The sequence below is a fragment of the Macrotis lagotis genome, chromosome 1 (assembly GCF_037893015.1).
Source record: "Macrotis lagotis isolate mMagLag1 chromosome 1, bilby.v1.9.chrom.fasta, whole genome shotgun sequence".
Taxonomy (NCBI): Eukaryota; Metazoa; Chordata; class Mammalia; order Peramelemorphia; family Peramelidae; genus Macrotis; species Macrotis lagotis.
In genome coordinates, this window is record NC_133658.1 from 486,805,697 (window position 1) to 486,821,684 (window position 15,988).

General features: G+C 34.5%; 1 protein-coding gene across 3 annotated transcripts in view; it reads right to left on the minus strand.

Moving 5' to 3' along the window:
- The window catches only part of CRACDL (CRACD like), a 203,586-nt gene that overhangs the window by 124,507 nt on the left and 63,091 nt on the right, over positions 1 to 15,988 (minus strand). The window lies entirely within an intron of this gene.

Genomic DNA, 15,988 nt, shown 5'->3' on the forward strand with positions numbered 1-15,988 from the left:
CCCAGTAAAACTGAACATCCTCTTCCAGGGGAAAAGATGGACTTTTTTTAAAAAAGATTTTATTTATTTTGTTTTAGAATTTTTCCCCCAATCTTGTTTCCCTCCCCCCACCCCCACAGGAGGCATTCTGTTAGTCTTTACATTGGTTCCATGTTATACATTGATCTCAGCTGAATGTGATGACAGAGAAATCATATCCTTAAGGAAGAAAATAAAGTATGAGACAGTAAAAATACATGATAAGATAATGATTTTTTTCCTAATTTGAAGGTAATAGTCTTTGGTCTTTGTTCCAAGTCCAAAATTCTTTATGGTATTCTCCATTGGAGAAAGCCCAAAATTGTCTCTGATTGTTGCACTGATGGAATAAGCAAGTCCATCAAGGTTGATCATCACCCCTATGTTGCTGTTAGGGTGTACAATGTTTTTCTGGTTCTGCTCATCTCACTCAGCAAAAAGATGCACTTTCAATGAACCAGAAGAATTTCAAATGTTCCTGTTGAAATGACCAGAACTGAACAGAAAGTTTGACCTTCAAATACAGGACTCAGGTGAAGCATGGAGAGTGGAAGAGAAGGGAAAAATATGAGGGACTTAATGATGAACTGCATGTATTCCTGCATAGAAAAATGATACTGATAATACTCATATGAAACTTCTCATTTAATAGAGTAGGTAGAAGGAGCTTTTACAGGTGCAGCACAGGAGAGAACTGAATCCAAAGATATAATATAGTGTAAAAATGGAGTTAATGGCTAAAAGGGAAATGCACTGGGAGTAAGAGAAAGGAGAGGTGGAATAGGCTAAGATATTTCATATAAAAGATAATTTTTAAAATTTTTATTTATTTATTTTTACAATAAGATTTTACAATAATATGGGAGTGGGGTAAGGCAAGGGGGAATGAGGGAACCTTCACTCTCATCAGAAATGGCTCAGCATACACATTCAATAGGGTATAGACATCTACAGTAAAAAGGAGAGAAGGGGGACAGGGGAAGGGCAGGGATGTGGGTAAGAGAGGAGAGGGCAGATCATAGGAGAGAATAGTCAGATATAACACATTTTCTTTTTTACTACTTGCAAGGGGCTGGGATTGGGTGGTCTGTCTGGGACCAGGGGCTGGGTGGTTGCTGGGTCTCAGGGGGTGGTATGTGGGCTGGGGGCCTCTCAGCCCCAGGGCCAGTGATCAGTCCACTGTGCTACTCAGTCATCCTACAGCATGTTTTAAAAGAGGGACAGGAGTGAAAGGAGAGAGAAAGTATAATATATGGTAGTGGGGAGGAATGGATAGAGGGAATTACAATTAGCAACAGCAACAGTGCAAAAATATGGAAGTAACTTTTATGACGGACTTATCATAAAAAATGTGATCCACCTGAAACAGAGCTCATAGTATCAGATCACAGACTGAAACACATTTTTTCCCTTTCTTTTATTTTATTTCTCATGAGGGTCTATATTTTTTGGGGGGGAGGGGTATTATGTTTAGTCTTAAAAAATATTTTAGTAATGTATAAAAAAAATCACTTGCACAAAAAATATTCATAGCAGCTCTGTTTGTGGTGGCAAAGAATTGGAAATTAACATAAATATCTTTCAATTGGGGCATGGCTTAACAAACTGTGGTATATGTATGTCATGGAACACTATTGTTCTATTAGAAACTAAGAAGGATGGGAATTCAGGGAAGCCAGGAAAGATTTGCATGGACTGATGCTGAGCAAGATGAGCAGAACCAGAGGAACAATGTGCATCCTGGCAGCAACATGAAGGTGATGACCAACCTTGATGGACTTGCCCATTACATTAGTGCAGCAATCAGGCACAATACTTTATTTTTCTTCATTAGGGATATGATTTCTCTCTCATCATATTCAACTTAGATGAATGTATACCATGGATACAATGTAAAGACTAGTAGACTGCCTTGGGGGGGGGTAAGGGGCGAGAAGCAAGATTGGGGGGGGGTAAGGGGCGAGAAGCAAGATGGGGGGGAATTGTAAAAAAAATTCAAAATACAAAAAAGAAAAAATTAAAATTAAAATTAAAAAAATAATTATTCAGAGCAGGTCCCTTCCCACAATTAATTGTATATTACTTTTATATCATCCTTAAATTTTCTTTCACATATGTAATCAACTATTAGAAATCAATAGTCTTTCCATCAATATATCCCCAAATATCCTATACTTATATATGGATACCTATATGTGAATTGAGAGATGTCTTGCTGTTCACAGAGATGGTGTGGGTATAAAAGGTCTTGATTAATTGATTCAGATATTGAATTTTTTTCTTTTTAATCTTAGGCAAGTCTTAACCACACTGTGCCTCAACTGATAACCTCAAAATTAAAAAAAAAAAGATGACAACTCAAGTAAAGCAAGATTTGTGATCTTTCCATTAAAAGATATTAATTACTTTTATGTTTTACTTCTTATTTCTGTGTCCTATTCTATGCAGCAACAATTGTTTTAAACACATTTTAGAAATGTATATGGATGGAAAATCAGTGATGCAGGGAAAATGTTGTGACCTATCTGGAATTCTGTTGTTCAAAGACTCCACTCCAGGGTGGGAGTGGTCTTGGATTGTTCACCTTTCCTACAGCTTCCCCCTCCCCTTGACACTGGCATGACAGAAAATGACATGTTGGACTTCTAAGTCATATACCTTGGGACAGTAAGGACCAAATGCAGTTTGCCTATTGGAGAAGACCTGCCCTTATGGCTCTCCCTCTCTCTCTTTATATATATCTCACTCAAACCTTGACTAGCCTATCCTCAAAGTGTTTGTTGTTTTTTTCTAGAAGGTTTTAATCTGTATACTTTGTAAGCCTTCTAAAATAAATCCTGAGCAGTTTTAAATCATGTGAATTCATTCACTTTTCACTAGCTCTCAAATCTCTATTGGAGACACTGAATCATAGACAACAAAAGGACATGTTTAAATAACAGTGAAGATGGAGAAGTATATTTTAAGATAATCGAGAGTGAATACAAAGCTAAATGCATTATTGTTCCTCTTTTCCTCACTATCTTGAAAAGGATGAATTCAATTCCTTTACCCAATTTTTCCTTTCAAAACATTTATTTAGCATCTGTTGTATGGAAGATACTGTTATGTGGAGTTGGGGGAATACAAAACAGTATAAGACACAACCCTATCTTAAGGGAACTTAGAGTCTAGTGGAGGCAATAAAGCTGCTATTCAAATTAGAATTTAAAGTACTCTGTGAATAAATTTGAAATTAGCAGTCTGAAATTTTAAAATTAGTCCAAGGAAAGACTAATTACTTTTGGTTTATGGAATATTGGTAGGCTTTATTCTAATTAGAGAATAGCATTTGAACTAAGGTAATTTTGGAACTACTTTCAATGTTCTCATTGTCTAGAACAGTGATTTTTCCTAATGGAATCCCTTTAAGACTGTGGCCTGTCTCCAGGGGATGAACTATCAGAGACTTTAGCCCTCCCAATATTAGCCAAAAAAATATCTTTTAAAAATATTTATTTATTTATTTCCCCAACTATATGTCATAGTAGTTTTGATGGATCATTTTTTTCCCCAAGGTTTTGAGTTTTACATTTTTCTCCCTCCCTTCCTTCCCGTCCTCTGACAGCAATCTGATAGAAGCTCTACATTTATAATTATGTTAAATAATAGGTCCTTATTGATCATCTTCTGAGAGAGGAATCAAATCCAAATGGAAGAAAGAAACCAGTAGAGAGAAAAAAATGACATAATGCATAAGACAACTTTTTAAAATTGAAGACATTGTTCTTATTTAAATTCCACAGTTTCTTTTCTGGATATGAATGGCATTTTCTATCATAAGTCTTTTAAAATTGTCCTTGATTATTGTACTGCTGAAATGAACAAACCCGTCACAATTGATCATCACCTCATGTTGTTGGTGTGTATAATGTTCTTGTTATGCTTATTTCACTCTACATCAATTCATGCAATTCTATCCAGGCTTTTCTGAAATTTGGTCCCTTGTGATTTCTTGAAGAACAATAATGTTCTATCACATACATATACTACAGTTTGTTCAGTCATTCCCAAACTGATGGGCATTCCTTGAATTTCCAATTCTTTGCCACTACACAAAGAGTTGCTATGAATATTACCAAAAATTTTCATGAACATAACTATATCTACCCTTCAGATCATAGCCAATATTCTCTCTCCACATCTGAACAAGCTCCCAGTCATACTCCTTCTGAGCTAGACAGAAGAGTCTAATTCCCACCAAAATAGCTGTGTGGATATCACTGAGAAAAATCACTTTCTACACCCAGCATATTCAGTAGGAAAAAGCAAACATTTTTTAAGTTGATAAGGGTTCAAGATGAACTAAGAGAAGTTTATTTTCAAAATTTATTATAGTATCATCTCCTTCACTCCTACTCCATCACCTTCCTTGGTGATTTATTCAAAATGCTAATAACCATCTGTTTGACTGCCTATGCATACATGCATACACAAGCATCGTGAAATACTTCTAGCATTCTAAGTCCTTATTAAACACATTTAAAAATTATCTTCTAGTTTTTATTTAAATTATTACTGGCAAGAATAGATTGAGTATGAACTGACATTTTTTCCCCTTCAGAGTCTCAGAATTTTAGTAAGGGACATCACAGATCACTTAGTTTAATATCCCCATTTTACTTATAAGAAAAATGAGGAGCAGAAAAGGTAAGTGATTTGCTCAATACCACGTAAGTCATTAGCAATGGGAAGAACAGGACTTGGGTCTCTGCCAGGCCAGTTACCTACCCTTCCCATACCTTTTTTTATTATGAATTCAACATGCAAAAAGGTCAAACAAGAAACCATAAACTTTTGCCACATACAATATTTTATGCACAAACACACACACACACACAAACACACTCTTATACAAATATGTAGTGAGAAACTCAATTTTTTTACCCCTTCTGCAACTCCAATTCATTTTCTCTGAGAGTTATAAAGTGCTTTAGTGACACTTTACCTCACTTCTATCACTGCTTGCCAACTCACCTCCCCACACCCAAGAAAGATCATTTTCTTATAATAAATATATATGTAGTCAAACAAATCAAGATATTATGCCAATAATTTTTATATTATGCCAGCCTTCCTGCATTTTCTTCCAACTAACACTTTTTCTCTATAGATTCCTTTGGTAGTCTGGTGAAATCCATAAGCACCTTCTAAAAATATTATTTTTTAAAAACATAAAGAATACTACGTAAGTTATGAAGGAAGCCAATTATGCTGAAATACAATGATCAAAATATTTAAAAAAAAAAAACAAGATCCTAGGTTAAGAACTCCTGATTTAGAAAAACACACCAGCATTCTGACATTTTTAGAAGGTAACTTTGGTCATATAAGAAGAGACATACTGTCTTTTTACTTTTAAAATCTCTCCAAGGTAAAAAAAAATCGAACATAATCTATAATATAAAACAGGGGTTGCTAGATGTTTCAATGGATACAGTACTGGGGCTTGAAATAGGAAGACCTGAATTCAAATCTGGACTTTAAACATGTCCTAGGTGTGTGACCCTGGGCAAGTCACTTAACACTGTTTGTCTCAGTTTTCCTCATTCATAAAATGGGTTGGAGAAGAAAATGGAAAACCACTCTAGTATCTTGGCCAAGAAAACCTCAAAATGGCCTTTGCCTTACTCCATTGGATAACAGAATGACAAACCACACCAGTATCTTGGCCAAGAAAACCCATGAACAATATGATCCATGAGGTCACAAAGAGTTGGATTCCACTGGACAATTAAAGAACAACAATAATATTGACAGGGGTGACTAGATGGCACAGTGGATAGAGCACTGGCCCTGGAGTCAGGAGTACCTGAGTTCACATCCGGCCTCAGACACTTAATAATTACCTAGCTGTGTGGCCTTGGGCAAGCCACTTAACCTCATTGCCTTGCAAAAACCTTAAAATAATAATATTGATAGAATATTGGATTTGGAGTCAGGAAGATCTGAGTTCAAATCCTGCCTCAGGGACAGCTATGTAAAGCTTGGTAAGTCACATAATTTCTCATGTATAAAATGATAATAACAGCATGTACTTTACAGGATAATCATGCGTATAAAGTATAACATTTAAGCACTTTGCAAACATTAAAGTTATAAATGAAAGATATCTATTGTTGTTGCCACTGTTTTAGGTGGAATCTAATGAGACTTTTTTTTGCTATTGGGCAAGCACCATAACTTGCAAGAAATCCAGACAAAATTTTAATAGCATCTTTCAAACTACTACAAGTACTATTCATTTTTACCCTAATGTCCCAATTTTCTTCTGACAGTGTGCTTAAATGGCTATCTCCATGAAGTGATACTGAACTCATCTGGTCATTTCTAGGTCCACTGGAAGTAGCTTGCATCTATAGCAGGTATCCTAAATCCTTCTGCTCATTAGAATCATTTGTTTCTCATTTTCACATAAGAAGTGCATCTTCTATCTGATAACTCAGATCTCCACTGATGGCACCATGTTCTACTCCTGGAAACTTGAACTGGATTCACTTTTTGGACAGGAATAGGCTAGTTCCCCCCCACCCTGAGAAAGAAGTTCAATATCTTCTCTCCTCTCTTGATATGAATGAGAAGTGTCTGACGACAAGGAGAACAGCACCGAGATTTTATTCAATATGTGATACTTATAGCTATCTCATCCTTTGGTTCCATGCCTTACATGCCACATTATTGAAAATGTTTCTTTTTTAAAATTAGGAACTTGACAATGATCAACAAATATTACCCTTTAATATATATAAAGAACTGAAAAAAAAGAATCTCTATGAAACCACAAATCTTTATTACATCCAGCTTGCATTTTAAACTATACATGAAATTTGATACAACAGTATCATAATGCCCTATTTTCACTACATTCTGACTTTCCTTTTGCTCCCTTACCATTATTTTTAAATTTTTCATCAACATTTTTTTCTTTCTTTTCTTCTTGTTTGCAACTCTATCACAATCCTTTGATCTCCACCAATAATTTTACTCCCCTCTCCAGACAAACAAGGCACTGGTCAGGATTGAAAATGTATGTCTCAGGTGGCTAGGTGGCGTAGTGGATAAAGCACCAGCCAGGAGTACCTGGGTTCAAATCTGATCTCAGACACTTAATAATTGCCTAGCTGTGTGGCCTTGGGCAAGCCACTTAACCCCATTTGCCTTGCAAAAAAAAATGTATGTCTCATTTTGTAACTATAATCCTATATCTCTGCCAAGATGGGGGAAGTATATGCTTTAGTTTTAGTCTTTTTGCATTGTTATTTTCCCTAACTGGTCATTATATTGATCACAATTATTAAGTCTTCTAAAGTTGTTTTCTTTTATATTAATCTGTAATTATTGTATAAATTGTTCTCTTGGTTCTGATCCCTTTATTTTGGATCAGTTCACACAACTCTTTACTGAATATATACTTTCATCTTTTCTTATATCGCAGCAATTCTCTATTACATTCCTGTACCATTCTTTGTTCTTTCATTCCTTAACTGATGAGCAACTCCTACACTTTCTGAGAAAATTCCCTAAATCAATGAAATCATAGGTCTAGATAACCTCCCACCCTTACCACAAACTCATACCTATTAGACATGTATAGTTGCCTGAGGAGGAATCAATAGGATGTAGAAAAAGAAAGGAACTAATACTCAGGTTCTGTTTCTGACCAGCAAGGAGGAACTTAGCATCAAAATAGAAATGTCAGAAGTTTAGGGATGGTGGGGGGGAATGACCATACCATCCCAGAATGTCACAGATAACATAATCTGACATGTACTCCAAAACTTTAGAGCAAGAAATAAGAAAGATTTTCATAGCCTAAGATTCCAAGGGTTAACATGTCTCAAGAGGGATGGAATGATCATTAAAAATTAAATACTAAAGCCATGAATGCAAATGATTGTGATAAAGAAGGAAAAAAAGGTAGTTTAAAAAGATCAAAGTAGCTTCACCTGGAATTTATTGAGTGACAGATTTTTGAAAGGCAAGATTGAAAGTTGGATAGGTGATTAGAAGGAAATTAAAAAAATGGCATGACATTCTTAAGAATGGCATTTGGAAGTGAAGCCCAGAAGAAGTTGAGGATGTAGTAATGAATGTAAGTCCTTGAGGGGAGAAACTATTGCTCTTTTATCTTACTCCTAACATGTAGAGTCTAGCTCATCATTGTTGGTTCTCAGTCATTTTTAATCTTAAATCTTTGTGATCCCATTTGGGGTTTTCTTGCCAAAGATACTGGAGGGGTTTGTCATTTCTTTTCCTGTTAATTTTACAGGTGAGGAACTGAGGCAAACAGGCCCTTGGAAGTTTCTTAACCTTGAAAGTAGACTTTTTTTTGTATATGTTTCCTTTTTTTCCCTTAGCGATCAGCACAATTCCTGGTCTATAATACTTGTTGACTTGATTATAGACTCAACTTTCAGTACTCCAAGTGGCTTGAGTTAAAGAGCAAAAGGTGATGTGTACTGATCACCTACACCAGTTAAACCAAAAGTCCTATTTCAGATTCCTTTCTCTATCAACATATAGCCTTGATCAATTTAGTGGTAAATGTGGGTTCCTTCTTTGACTCAAAATTCACACATATACTATCAGAATGTCCTGATAGCACAAATGAGAAATACATGCCAGATGTGGAATCAATAATCCTTGATAATTGAATCTAATTTCTTCCATATTGTAATCCAATTTTCCTAATTTTCATTAAATAGTGAGTTCTTATCTGGTAGTTGTGTCTTTCTGTTTATTGGCTACTAGGATATGAAATACATTCATTTCAGTATGTTATCTGATCTACTCATCAATCAGTCTATTTTTTAACTAATACCAAATTGGGGTTTTTTTTGGTTGTTGTTGTTTTTAGGTTTTTGCAAGGCAAACGGGGTTAAGTGGCTTGCCCAAGGCCACACAGCTAGGTAATCATTGAGACTGGATTTGAACCCAGCTACTCCTGACTCCAGGGCTGGTGCTCTATCCACTGCGCTACCTAGCCGCCCCAACAAATTGTTTTAATAATTACTGTTTTGTATTATAATTAAGAAATTTTGTCTATTTTTTTTGGTTGTTGCTTCTCCTGAGATACTTGACCATTTCCTCCCCTTTCATATGAATTTCATTAATGTTTTTTCTAGTTCTAAAAAAGTAATCCTTTGGTGGTTTGATTAGTATGGTATTGAAAAAGTAAACCATTTAGGAAATATTTTTATTTTTGTTACACTGGCTAGTCCAGTCAGCAATTGATATTTTTTCCAGTTTTTAGATCTGTCTTTACTTCTGTAGTCAATCTATATTTGTAATAATAGTTTTTCAGTTTGTTTGGAAATTAAACTCCCAAATATTTTATACATTTTGTAGCAACTTCAAATGAAATTTTGTTTTCTATCACTTCTGAGTTTTATTGGTATTATATAGAAATGCTGATGATTTTTTGTGGATTTCTTTAATATTCTATAAGTTTAAGTATTCAGAATTTTTTTAGTTAACTCTTTAATATTCTTTAAATACATTATCATGTCATGTACAAAAAAGTAATAATTGTTTCTTCTTCATCTATGGCTTTTCCTCTTAATTTCTTTTTCTTGTCTTGTTATAGCCAGCATTTCTTTTTATATTTCTTTAGGTTTTTTTTTTTGCAACACAAACGGGGTTAAGTGGCTTTCCCAAGGCCACACAGCTAGGTAATTATTAAGTGTCTGAGACCGGATTTGAACCCAGGTACTCCTGACTCCAAGGCCAGTGCTTTATCCACTATGCCACCTAGCCACCACCAGCATTTCTTTTTTTAGAAAGACTTTATTTATTTTGAGTATTACAATTTTCCCCTTAATCTTGCTTTCCTCCACCATCCCCAGAGAAGGCAGTCTGTTAGTCTTTACATTGCCTCCATGGTATACATTGATCTAAGTTAAATGTTTTAAGAGAGAAATCATATCCTTAAGGAAGAAAAATAAAGTATAAGAGCAAAATTACATAATAAGATAACAGTTTTTTTCCTAAGTTAAAAGTAATAGTCTTTGGTCTTTGTTGAAATTCCACAGTTCTTTATCTGGATACAGATGGTATTCTCCATCACAGAGAGCCCCAAATTGTCCCTGATTGTTGCACTAATGGAATGAGCAAGTCCATCAAGGTTGATCATCATCCCCATATTGCTGTTAGGGTGTACAGTGTTTTTCTGGTTCTACTCATCTCATATAGCCAGCATTTCTAATTCTATGCCATAAGAAGTGATGACAATGTAAACTTGTGTTTTACCCCATCATTTTACTAGAAAGGATTCTAGTTTATATTTTTGCCCTTTTGAATGAGTTCATCACATTATTTATTTATTAAACTATTTTACTTTATTATAAAAGAACTCTTGTGATGTTGGTGTAACCTGTATCTATTTGTAATGTAAAGCAAAACACATCGAGACAGAGTGAAAATACTAATCCAAAAGAGAATAACCAAAGACCATAGCAGATTGGGAATCCAGAGGGCACCAAAATCTCAGGGTTGAGGTGGGAGCAGGAAACTAGGTGCCTGAAGAAGGATTCAAATTAGAATTAGGGTGAGATTAAGGAGGATTGTGAGGCTCCACACTAGATCAGGAGGCAAGATTCAGGCAGTGTTTGTAAATCATCTAATCTGACCTACTACCTAAAGCTTCAAGTTACTGATACCCTAAAGCATTTGTGTGTGTGTGTGTGTGTGTGTGTGTGTGTGTGTGTGTGTGTGTGTGTGTTCTATTTCTTTCATGTGTTGATGTATAGACATGGTCTCCAGTCCTCTCCTCCTTCAGTGAGATTTGCAAAGCTTTGGTTCTGGATAAATGATTAACAGAATAAAAATGAAGGCCAGAGAAGTGGAAGAGTATAAGGAATTGTATGTATTAGGGTAGGTCAAGAGGGTTGTCATTGTGGATCCTGAAATCTGAGTATGGGGACAAGATAAAAAGAAGACTGTAAGTCAGATGTCAGAGTAATGGAGAAAAGTAGGCAGGTTCCCAGGCAGACAGAAGATGGAAGCAAAAAAGAAAGAGGAGGAGTAATATGTCAGACAAAATGAACTTTAAAAGAGAATGATAATGGCAGAGGACAGCAAAAAAAAATATTATCCAACTCTACTACCAAGTCCTGAGATGAAAAGAATGGGGAAAAAGTTAAGAACTTGGAAGGACATGTAGACTTCTTTTGAGGGAGAGTCAAATTTTAGTTAAAGCAAGGAGGTTGACTAAATATATGCATTCAGCTCTATTTCAATAGCCTGGGAATAGATTCAGAAATCTTTCAACCTAATAGATTTCAAATAAGTACAAGTCACCTCAATCAGTTCAAATTTCCATTAAGTCCCAGAGATACAAAGTAAATGAAACCAGACTGGAATGAGCAGGCTATTTTCAAGATGGTTTAGCAGCCCACAGATTTTCTCCAACTCTTTCCACATTTGCCAATATTTCAGTTCAAAAAAATTTTCCAAAAAAAAAAGGATTTTCCATCTTCATTAGACTGTAACCCAATTTCACTTGGGTCTAGACTGATTGAATTTTAAGTCTGAAACTGGAGCCTCTTGTTAAATTTGCAAAACTGATTTGGGAAGCTACACAGCTATGCATTCAGAGATAGCAGTTTGCCAGGGCTCTTAGCATGAATGAATGAATGAATGAAGGGGCATTTATTAAGTGTTGAGCATTCTGCTAAGCACTGAAGATGCAAATAGAAAACTCAAACAAATTTTGCTCTTATGAAGATGCTGTGCTAAGAGAAGAAGAAATCCATGTACGAAAGTACAGCTAAAGGATCTAAGGAGAGGCCAAGAGAGCTTAAAGCAATGGCTGTGGGGCAGTTAGGGAGATTCAAGAATCCTTAGATGCAACAGCCTCAAAGGAGCAGATCTAATTAATGGTAAGGAAAAACAGAGTAATGCTTTAGGGATCTGAGTAGAGATAGATTTGGAAAATCTATGGTAGAAGTAGAAATGAGGAGGGGGCGGGGTTTCTGTGTTCATTCAGGAGGTGAAAAGGGAAAGAGAATGCTGTATTATGCCAAAAAAGGGTCTTTTCTCTCCTTCAACCCTGATGTCTAATTAGGTGTCAATTCCTGTGGATTTACCTCTTCTTTTGCATAAACAACACCAATGCAAGCAAGTAGAAGGAAAGTTGGAATACAATATTTACAGCAAGTTTCTTTTATAAAGACCTCATTTCTCAAATATATATAGAAAACTGAATTAAATTTATAAAACTACAAGCGATTCTTCAATTGATTAAAAAAATTAAAGGATATGAATAGTTTTCAGTTGAAGAAATCAAAATTATCCTATAATCATATGAAAAAAAGGCTCTAAACCACAATTGATTAGAGAAATACAAATTAAAACAATTCTGAGGTACCATCTCACATCTGCTAGATTGACTAACCTGACAGAAAAGGAAAATTATAAATATTTGAGAGGATGTGGATAAATTGGAACCCCAGTGCACTGGTGGTAGAGTTGTTAAATGATCCAACCATTCTGGAGAGTAATTTAGAACTATACTTATAAGGCAATCACACTGTGCCACTCCTTTAATCAAGGAACAAAAAGAACATTAAAAGGGGAAAAGGAACTATGTGCACAAATTTTTTTTAACAAATCTTTGTGGTGGCAAAAAACTGGAAATTGAGAGAATGTCCACCATTTGGGAAATGACTGAACAAGTTGTGGCACATGAATGTAATGTATGTTATAAAAAATGACAAACAGGCAGATGTCAGAAAAACTTGGAAAGATTTTACATGAACTGATGCTGAATGAAATGAGCAGAACCAGAAGAACATCATACACAGTAACAGCAAAATTGTGCAATGATCCACTATGATTGATTATCTCTTCTTAACATTACAACAATCCAAGACAATTCTAAAAGACTTATGATGGAAAATGCTTATGTACATATAGAAAAAAAATTAATGAAGTCTGAATGCAGATCAAAGCATACTATTTTGACTTTCTTTACTTTTTTCATAGTTTTTTACATTTCCAAACAAATTTTTTTTTGCAAACTGCTTCTTCTTTCACAACATGACTAATATGGAAATAGGTTTTATATGACTTCATATATATATTTATATAATACATACATACATATATATATATATATATATATATATATATATATATATATATATATATATAAAATTACCTACAGTCTTAGGGAAAGGGAGGGAAATGAGAGAAGAAGAAAATTTAGAACTCAAAATTTCATAAAAAGTGAATGTTAAAAATTGTCTTTCCACATAATTGGAAAAATAATTTACCATTTTAAAATAAGGTTTAACTCCTCCATGAAGTCTTACTGATCTCAAGTTCTAGTGCTTTCATCCAAAATAACCTTGTATTCATTTTATTTATCTATTCATCCATCAATCTAATAAATATAATATATTTAAATTCATTAATATACATGTTACATACATTTTAAATATTAAATATATTGTATTTATTTATTATAAATTTTATTTATATATTTCTAAGATACATATAAAGCATATTTATTTTAACAATTTGATATATAATACATTATATGATACTTTTAGAAGCTAAAAAGAGCAGAATTTAGACCAAATAGATGTTTATTTTGTTTTATATCTATTTTGATACCCATGTCATCATATGCTTAAGTATACTGATGAATCAATTTCTTATGTTGTTTATAATTTGCATCTAATTAGAAGAGATACAAGTTTGTTGTAGTCTAAGTTGTATGTGCATCAACCACTCCATCAGCCAAATAAGGCTCATGCCAACAGGCTTATGTATTTACCATGAAAATAGTCTCAGCTCCTGAAGTCATAGCAATGAACAGATTTGGAATATTTCTTACAGAACTACTTAAACAGTTCAATAAAAAAATGTATGATAGTATACCTCTGTCTTTCTTTCTCCCTGAAACTTCTTTTACAGATATAACAGTATATTGCTAGCAGCTATTATTTAAAAAAATTAATTTTCACTACCAAAACATATGTATATATGCATTTGCACACATATGGTACATACATGTATATCACACACACACACATATATATATATACATATATATGCACATATACACAAACTAAAAAGGTTAAGTGTAAGGATGTCTGTTTTTTTTAGTACCAAGTTGAGGCTTACTTAATTAATGTTTATTGAGCATACATTTCTATTTCCACTTTCAGTTTCTCAATTCCTCCAATCTAGATTACTTCAATATAAATCTTCCATCAATGAGCTTCATATAATGAATCAGTATTCCAGAATGTTTTCCTATGGGAATTTACTGAGGATTCATTGATAAACATATGAGGTGAGGGTGATAGGTAAAAAAAATCACTTCTAATATGTATAAAAAAAGTCATCATTGCATTTCCTTAAACACTGGAACAAAATAGCATGTCTTACTGTAAATAATGAAATTAATATTTTTAATTGCACCAGATGGTGGTAGCAAATTCTTAAATTCCTTTCTCTGTCTTTCTGTCATTCTTTGTAGATGTCTGAGTTTCCCCATGTTTCTCAAGTGGTTCTTACATGTTCATTAAATTATGGTATTCTCTTCTCATTTTATTTCAATTTCCTTTAAATTATTGTTAACATCTGTGGAAGGTAATTGCTGTAACTCATGAACAGAAGTAGAACAGGAACAAGAGAAATCCCTGTTGAATTTCTGAAAATTAGTCATAATTTTGAGATAAATGCTACCTGAAGAACTGAAATTTTTCCAAGAAATAAGAACTCAAGTTACTTTCACCAAGTAATCCTTCATAAAAATCTACATATATAAACTAATTGGACAGATCATGAGCCATCATCATCAGCCTGTGGCAGGTGAATAAGCATTCCTCAGATAATTCAGAATTACTTTTCCACTATGCATTCCTGTTATTGATATGCCTACTCCAAGACACAGTGAAATCCAATGCCCAGATTTAATCAACCCTCCTAGCACACTGGCACCAATCTACCCCCAACCCCAACATCTCCTGAAGTTCCTGAATTCCCTTGATCATTTTTCATGTTCCTTTCTCCACTCCCTTCAGCCAGGAGAAACAATCCTGTTCCAATTCTCCACCTTTAGAACTCCAAGAGCCTTTACTGAAGCATCCAGCTAATTAATAGGGTGTGGCAGTACAGCTCTTTTTTTGGTCACAAAGGGCCAAAGAATAATGAAACAGCATTGCTGCTTAAAGAAAGGACTCGGGACTATATTCTAGAAGAGGCAATTTAGTTTAGTGTGAAGTAGGAATCTGACACATTTGATAAGACACAGTTATCAGCTACTCATGAGAAATGAAACCTGGTTGTGATAATATCTTATAAGTGGTAACACTATCCTACTTTATAATGTGGTACCCAATTCCTTTTCTCCTGCTCTTAGGAGTTATAATTCTCCTAAGCTGGAAAAGGTTGTAGTTTTATTTCCCATGTTATGAACAAATCTGAAATGATGCAAGAAGATTAATATGATCATGCTATAAATGTTTTTAAATTAGGTTCTTTATTTGTTTGCCTCCACCCCCAGGGCGATTTCATGGAACAACCTTGAGATGCCTGCAGCTGTGGAGGGAGAGGTTTTGTCTGATTGGCTGAGAGAATACAAGATGTGAAGTCACATGCCTACATAGTTTCATATGTTGCAGAGACTTTGGAGACACATACTATGAGTTGAACCTCAAAGAAGACAACTTATAGAAAGCTTTCTGGATATCTGACTAGAGCATTGGAAATCAAAGAATATGCTGGCATTGCTTCCATACGTATCCAGGACTCAAGGGTTCTATTCCACTATTCAACAATCTCTCCTCAGTTGCCTCTTTGGAGGCTTCTATCTTGTGTTTTTGCTTTGGGTTTTTTTTTAAGTTTCTCCAGCAAATTAAAGTAACTCCACTATGCTGATACATCAATTAATATATTCAGCATTCAGGTCTCCTTCTGA